Source organism: Motacilla alba, chromosome 18 (assembly GCF_015832195.1).
Source record: "Motacilla alba alba isolate MOTALB_02 chromosome 18, Motacilla_alba_V1.0_pri, whole genome shotgun sequence".
Classification (NCBI taxonomy): Eukaryota; Metazoa; Chordata; class Aves; order Passeriformes; family Motacillidae; genus Motacilla; species Motacilla alba.
The window spans coordinates 777,092-785,596 of NC_052033.1; positions in this window are offsets into that span (position 1 = coordinate 777,092).

The window sequence follows — 8,505 nt, forward strand, 5'->3', positions numbered from 1 at the left end:
AAGGAGTGGAAAAAAGATGGAGAGAGGCGATGGAAATGTTGGAGGCGAAGGAGCCAAGTGCCAGGAACAGCCCTGAGAAACCCAAGCAGAGCACTGAGGACAGGGATAGGGTTTCGCTTTTGCCAGGGAGAGGGAACAAACGTTCCCTGTCCCACGTGGGAGCCGTTCTGGGGTGACAATCGGCCTTTTTCCACAGCGAGGAGCAGGCTGCAGGAAGGAGGGGCTGCGTGTGCCCGCCTGCCCAAACTGCTGCTGCCGCGGAGCCTCCCAGCACCTCCACTCTGCCGGGGGGCACCCGCCAGGAACCAGGCCACCCCAAATCTGTCCCTCGCAGCTCTGGCACCCAGCTCTGACCCCCGCGGGGTCTCTCCTCTCTTCTGACCTGATTCTGTATGAATTTCCCCCATTTTCCATCACTGCCTCCTGAATCGTCACCCAGACACTGGCATCCAAAAGCTTTGGGGATGCCCCTGCACCGACCAGGACCTCCAAAGCCCTATTTCTTTATGAAGGAAAGTTAAAACCACATTGTTCCTCGCTGTGGCACTGGATTTCTTCTTGCTTTGTTATTTCTCCTTGCCAAACCTCAAATCAGCTCAACTGATCCACCAAAACCTTAATGAACAATGACATCCATCAAATCCATATGGATTTGCAACAAATAAGGCTGGTTTGCTACACCAGTCACTAGGATATCACAGCCCCAAACTGGGATGGCTCAGCACCTCCAAAAACATCACATCACTGCTGTGATTTGCAGGGAAGCAAACCTCACATCCAAGTTACACCAAGCCCCAGGGAATTGTCATCATTCTCTGGAAAAAAATTAATAACAATTTTAAAAAATCCAAGCTGCTGCAAAAGGGGCAGAGCTGAGAGTGCATCAGAGACCTGCTGAGGTTTCATTTCCACTGTAAGAGCGTGCATGAGGAAAGACCATTTCTAGAGTCAGGGGCACTGAGGAACCACGGCAGTGTGCCAGTGATTCACTCTGATGAGCAGCATGGCTTTTGCCACCTGCCCACAGCTGGGAGAGCAACCATGGGGGCTGCCTGGCCAGGGGAGGCAGGTGTCAGGCCCAAATGCGCGTTGGGTGGGGCTGCTCCTGAGAGACACATACCTGCATTGTCACACCTCGGATGTCACCACAAGGGACAGTGGCAGGAGGGTGACAGCCCTGCTCTGAGAGTGCCACTTGGCAGGGGCAAGGGTGAGTTGTGCTGGAACTGCCACTGCACAACGGGGCAGAACTGGTTATGTGGGGGCAGCTGAGGAGGAGGAGGGGGTGGGGATCACCCACTCATCCAAGACCAACATGATCCGTGGGGATCCCACTGCAGCTGGCACAGGGAGAGGCAGGTGCATGGCATCACTCAGTTCTGTGCTGCCACTAGGTCCAGAGACCACCTGGGAGAGGAGAACAAATTGTAGGTTGAAAGCTACATGGGAGAGGCTGAAACTTGATTTCTGAGGAAAAGTGCTGAACTCAAAAGAGGTACAGCCAAGATGGGAGTCACAATGCTGACAACAGACCAGAAACTGTAAGAAGAGCCTGCAGAGCCATAAGGACAGTCAGCAGGTTCAGGATTGTAGCCCTAAATCTGCTGCCTTTCCAAAAGAAACTTTTAAACATCTGATTTCCCACCATACAGAGGCCAAGTCACACAATTCCCCCGACCCAGCTGAGATCTTAGGGATCAAAGCAAACGCTGACCTGGCCCTTGCACTGTGGACACAAACACCTCCAATTTAGCAGGGAAAACATGTGTAAGACTCAGAAATCCTGCAGCACACAGCAGGGCAGCTGGAGCGGATCAACATAATCCCTGAAGCAGTGAGCTAGGACCAGCAGCTGCTGACCCTGTGGCTGTCCCTTGCCCTGGGTACCACGAGAGTCCCACAGGGCAGCCCCTACTGCCTCCCCAGGCATCTGCCATCCCGAGGGAGCCACGGGAATCAGACCCTGCCACTGTCCTCATCTGACCCACTTTGCCCCTAGAACTGAGCCCAGCCCCTAGAAAGGCCAAATCTGGCTCCCGGCAAGCTCCTCCCGTGTCCCTGCTCCCCAGAGAGGAGGAAACGGGCCATTTTAGCCTGGCACAAGGACACTCATGTCGAGACAGCAGGACCCAGCAGCTGCAAGTGCTTCCTTGCTGAGCCCTCCCAGGGTCCCCCCCAGCCCGTGGGACAGCACCTGCTGCAGTCCCAGAAGTGCAGCTTCCAGCCCAAATCCAGGAGTATGGAAAGGCTGCTGTATTTGCACCCCAGGGTTGGGGTGAGGAGGTAGAGCTCCCTCAGTGGCCCCTCCCTCCCTACAGCCCACCTTGCACACCCTCCTCGTCCGTGGGAGAGGAAGGCGCTGGCAGCGGGACACCACCAGATCCCCTGATTTCCTGAGCCAGACACTCCCAAAACCACCACCTCCCCTTCCCCTGACACTGATAGCTGCGTCTGCAGCGATTCACTTTTATAATACCTGGTTTTGGGCGGCACTTCCTCCCACCTCTTTCAGACCAAACGCTTTTGGGTAATTAACTTAATCAGGGATTAATTACCACCATCCCATATCCAGTAGGGAGACCTTAAGCACCGCCTCTCTTTGTCTTTTGGGGTCTGGCAGAACTGTGGGGTCCTCAAGAAGCAGAAATTCTCCGGCTTCATCATCTCGCTCCACCCCTTTCCCTGAGCCCAGCGGCCGAGCGAGGAGCTCCATCTGCAGGCAGAGCTCTGCCTTCATCCCCCCGAAAGCAGCTCCCTCCCCCCCAGATTCGGGCCCTGGCACACGGGTGTTTGGCACATCCCGAGTCCCACAGCCGAGCAGCTCCCCCAGCTGCTGCCCAGGTACGTTTCTAGCTCCGGTCCCCCCCGGAGCTGCCCCAAGGCCAGCTGGGGCACCCCAAACCTCCCCTCCTGTGGAATGAGGAAAGAGAGGACGAGCTCGGGACCGCGGGGCAGGCACCAGAGGGAGTCACAGCTCTGTGCAGCGCCTGCTCGGCCTGTCGTTCGGCCAAAGTGCAGGAGATTGAGCTGGTCGGCTCCCAAGGGACACTTAGTCCTGAGCTAGTGGCTTCCAAAATGTGAGACCCAGCCTGATTTGTGTGCCAGGGAAACAAGCTCTCAGTGGATGCCAGAGTTGGCACAGCCACCAAGCCCTCACCCAAAGATTGTGAAGTCTCCTTCCAGGGACCAAAACCTTGGATGCTGGGGGGACAAAGCCACTGAGCCCCATCCCATGGGTTGCTAAGTCCTCTCCTAGGGATCAAGACCTTGGGTGCAGCCACAGCCTCTCTGAGAGCTCCAGTGGTGCCAGGCTGGGATGGAGCAGGCAGGGGGGTGAGATGCCAGATCTATCAAGGACTGTTTTTCAGTCCACATCTTCCCAGCCCTATGAGACTTGGCAAGGTCATGCTTTTAACCTTAAATAAATACCGTTCCTGGGATATCTCACTGTTTGCGCAGCCCAAATGGCCACTTCAGGCCCCAGAAAACTTCCCGCTCGTGCTCAGCAGCTCCGGGAAGAGGCTGGATCCAGGTGCTGGTTAATCTGGCTGATCTGTTTGCATGGCACAGGCCGGACGACAGCGAGACAGGGCGGGCAGAGCCCTGGGTCATGCGCTGGCTGCGGGGGAGGCATCGTGGACAATGCCTGGTCTTATCCAGGCTCTGTGTTGGTCTTATCCAGGCTCTGTGTTGGTCTTATCCAGGCTCTGTGTTGGGCCAGTGCTGCCCTGCACTGCCCCGGCACCTCCGCATGGAAGTGGGTGAATGGCAAAACCCCACAAAGGACATTGTCCAGACAGAAAGGGGTTGGAGGCTCCACACCCTCAGTGTCATTCTCACCACCCTTTCCATTGCTGCTATATTTTTCTCATCCATTTGACCTAAGATGGGTGCTGGAGGGGTTGTAGGTGGGGAACTGCTGTACCAAACCTCAGTGATGCTCACTCGGGGTGAGAACACCTGGGATTTACCTGCCAGCAGCAGCCAGGTATGGAGACATCAACCTAACTCCTCACTCTGGCAAGCTTTAGGGGCTACATGGCATTGTAGAGCCTGAACCCTCCTGGCTCTGGGGTTGGGACAATGGTCCTCTGGGTCCTGGCACGGCCAGAGTGCTGCTGTGCGGCAGGGATAGACCATGAATAACTCTACACTTGCAGGGTGGGGACAGACCCTTGGGACAGCCTGACAGAGTGGGAGATTCATCCCTGCATAGAGTTAAACACAGGCCTGGTATCAGCTGCGCCATGTGTCCAAACACAACTACCTCCCCTCTTCCTTTTCTAGTAGCCACCTGCAAATACAAGAATCCCAAAGCTCAGGGATAAGCACCCTGAGATAAAGTGCAATTTCTTTACTTCCCAAGGCTGCATGAGACTCACAGCAGTGGCTGGTGAAGGGAGGTTTATTCAAAGCACATGGAAACCAAACCAAACACGAAGTCCTGCTCCAAGCCCTTGGACATCTCAGCCCAGGGCTCAAAGCCACAGCACCAAAACCCACTTTCCCCATGAGCACCCCCAAAGCCCCTGGGGACTCGCTGCATATTCACCACCAGCATATCCTGATACCATACCTAGGCTGTGTTTTCGGTTTTATTCACTGCTTTATTCACTGTAGTTTTATTCACAACTGCTTTATTCACTGTATCAGCAGTGAATAAAGCAGTTGTCATCCACCCCTGCTCCAGCCCAGCTTAAAATCCAAAGCCTGGCTGGAGGTGTCAACTAATCACAGACTTCCTCCACTTAGCAGCTCAGGGCCACGGTAATCACTGGTTTGGATGCCTCTGCTCTTGCCCCGACCGAAACTGCTTGCCCCCACCCCTGTGTCCCTGGCGTCACCGCCTGGCCAGGTGTTACCCAACGCAGGTGCACAGTGTCTCCATGGGCTCTGTCCTTCTCTGCTGCCAAAATGCTGATCCTGCCACCAACAGTGTCACCAAGGGATGGTTGAGTCTTCTCTCCTGCCAGCCTGGCAGGTCTTCTGTAATGCTGAAGTTCTGTGGGGTCCTGTCCTGGCAAAGATCAGCCATGAGGAGGGAACCAGCCATGGCTCCAGTTCCAGTCAGCAGCCAGTGATTGGTATGATGCTCCTGGACACAACTGTACACTTCCAATCCTCAAAAATTAAATATCTTTCTCCTTGTAAACATGACACTACCCAACCCCAGCCTTCCCAGTTCCCAGGTGCCCTTCTGGTCCCAACCGGAGCCACTGGGGCTGGCCACACACGTGTCCCCGCAGGCAGGCACCTGGGCCAGCAGCTCCCTATCAGACGCCCACACAACATTTTTACCACTCAGTGCAGGCAGCATAACTCCAGGCTCCATCCTCTGCCCTCTCGAGGAAAGAGGGATGTTTCCAGCCTCCTTCCAGTGTGTGGAAGGAGGATGCGGACCCCAGGATGGCATTAGCCAGCACTTGCCACCTTGGGCTGATCTGTGACCGAGCAAGGATGCTTTGCCAGGGTGGCTGAGTGTTACTACCCGCAGCTGCTTTTGGGGGACAGTTGTCCCTGCCAGCTTCCACTGCGGCTTCACATGCCAGAAGGAAAAGGACCGGGGAGGGAGTACAGGGCTCAAGGCTGAGTGCCTCTTCCCTTCTCCCCCAGGAGTTTTTTTGAACAGGCTCTGCTGGTGCTGCTGTGTTTGCCCAGTTTAAGAAACCAGAGCTAAGGTGGGTACCGACCAGTAGCTATGTCTTTACCCTGTTCCTGTTCTTTGTGGTATCAGGATACCTTGAATTCACGGAAACCAGGAATTCCTGCCAGACAGAAAGTTCCCTGCTAATTAAGAAGCCCAAGTACAGATTTAATTGGCAAGAGGAGAGATTGCACGATGCAGCCCCTGCACCTGAGATGGGCACTGCCCTCCTCTGGGCATGTGCCTATGCTTTTCGCTGGCATGGCAGGTTGGTGCCACCCTGGGAGCAAACAGCAATTAGGTGCCATGGTCCCTGGGCAGGTGCCCGATCCCACACTGCTCCAGCAGCAGGGTAGGTGAGGGCAGCCAGGGCCGTGATGTAACCGGCCGTGCCCGGGAGGCAGTGCTGGAAGGGAGTGAGCCGCCCACCTGGGCTGGGAATCCAGTGTGCTGCGTCACTCATGCGGGCTGGAAAGTTGGTTTGGAGCCAAAGGGCTGCCCAAATCCAGCTGGGCTCCAAGAATGCATCCCCACCTTGCAGGTCTTGTGTGGCTGTAACCTATTTTCCCACTTTTGGCTGCTGCAGAGAGGTTATAGTTGAGCTGAGGGGATGAGCAGAGGGTCTGTCACAGTTCCATCCTGCTGCCAGGCCTAGGGACACATCCAACCAGCACCCAGTGTGTCCACCACTTCTCCATTAGATCCTTCCCAGTCAGCACAGGCAGCCCACCAGAGCCCTGCTGAACTAGGCACTCACCAAGGGCAGTTTTGTTTCTTCTTCCAAGCGAATGCCCAATGCTCCCTGCCATCCAGAGGGATAACTCACATGCTGCCTGGCAGCTATTTCATCAGCACAGCCAGACCCATACAACCAGTTAGCTTGGAAAAACACGATTCTTCTAATGATACCTTTGGAGAAGTGGTGCTCTGGATCCCAGTCGACCAAGGGAATATCTGGAGGAGCCCTGAGGAGGCTGTGGGTCAGCTCTGGCTGGCACATGACTTCAAACCCAGCCCTGCCAGCAGCACTGGGTGAAGAAGCTGCCTTCCATTCCCAGTGCCTTAAAAATGTCATTTTTCAGCCCACTAAGAAAGCACAAGCACCAGGAAAGCTGTTAATCCTCCAGCTGGTTTTCCCATGAAAGAGAAGTCTCCCTGGCCCCATTCCTCCTGCTTTTCCCCTCCCACTGTAAGCCATTGCAGGTAAATCCAATGTGCTGCTCCTTAATCCCAGCCTGGGGAAGCAGGAGCCACCCTGACCCAAGCAACCTCACCTCACTGGTGCATTTTATTACTGACTTCAGCCAGGTCCGGCTGGGATCAGGGTCAGCAGCAGCCAGAGCTCACTGGTGGGAGGGCAAAGTGGGGCACAGCAAAAGAGGGAGGAGGCCCACAGAAAAAAAAAAGAAAAAAAAAAAAGAAAAAAAAAAGTAGGGAATATAAACCGGGTTAGGGCTAAACTGTGGGTGCAGAAGCTGTTGTGGCAAGTAGAGCTGGCTGCTCTGCCAGCCCAGGGGACCAGAGGGCCTCCAAGCCATCCTCAGCATCCTCACCAGATTTCCAGGGTTTTCCATCCTCTGGTTCTGGGAGTTGCTGTGCTGGAGGACTCAGGGAGAGCAGGACTACAGGGATGAGGCTGGGTGCAAAATGAACAAGAGCTCAGTCCTAAAGCCATTGCTTTATCCTGCAAGGGTTCTTCTGGTCCATGTGGCTCCAGAGGGTCCTTGCTGCCCCAGAAGTGTCAGACCTGGACAGTGACACATGAGGAATGGAGACTTGGAGAGCAGTTCTGCAGAAAAAGTAGGGTTTGTTTTTACCTTTCTTTCCTGTTGGGAAGAGAACAATCAACAATGAGCCAAGCTTGGCACTAGGCAAGATAAGGCTGGCCTCCTGCAGTGCCTACGGTGGCACCATGAGCGTCACGGGGCCCTTGGCACAGCCCACAGGGTTCCTCTGAAACACACACAGGGATCACAAGGTGCCCAGCACCACCCTGGCACCTGCCAGCCAGGAAGCCCAAGGGCAGCTGGATCCACTGGAAAGCACAGAAGGCATCTTGTAGTCACATCCCTGGCTGGGCCATGGCCAGCTGGAGGGAGGCAGGGAGCTGATAGCAGAATTTACCAAGAGAGGCCAGAGGCAGTTCTGGGAATAGTCCTGCTGCCCAGCCTGAGCCTGCTTCCAAGAAGGATGTTTCTTTCTAGCATGTGGCAAAGGTGATATCCTCAGAAAACTGGGAAATTCACTGGAAGAAAAGTGACTAAGACTCATGTTTTGTTGGAAAAAGAGGTGTAAGCAGCCTCCTTGAAGTTCATAGGAAATCTCAGGTTCAGCCTGAACATGGATTGATGGCTTTTCCCAATCCCACAGGACAACTTGTCACCTAGGAATACACTCCATCTGCTCCAGAGTGGGAGAAAACCTGCTGTCAGCCATAGAAGAAATATCCCTATAAGCTCTGCTTTCCCCTAGCAGTAGGTCTCCTTTTCCCATAGTAAAAAGTCCTCTGGGCAACAAAATTACCTTTCCAAAAGACAAGTCCACAGTGATATTGTGAGTGGGTTCCCGCGCCCATTCCCTGTTCCATGGGAGTGCAAGGCAGATTGCCCTCAGTCCCTTGGGAAGGCTGTGCTGGTGAGAGGTGACAGGGCTGGTGGGGGTCCAGGGTGGGGAGAACATCTGAGGAGAGAGAGTCAGGGCTGCCAGCTCCCACCCCTTCTTTACATACATAATAATTTTGGGAAGGAACAGTGTAAAAAGGTAATTCTTTTAGCCTTCAGTCCCATCACAGCCTTATCCTGCTGTCAGGGCTGGCACATTCCTTGGCATCACCTGTCCCTGGGGTGGTGAGAAAGCAAGCT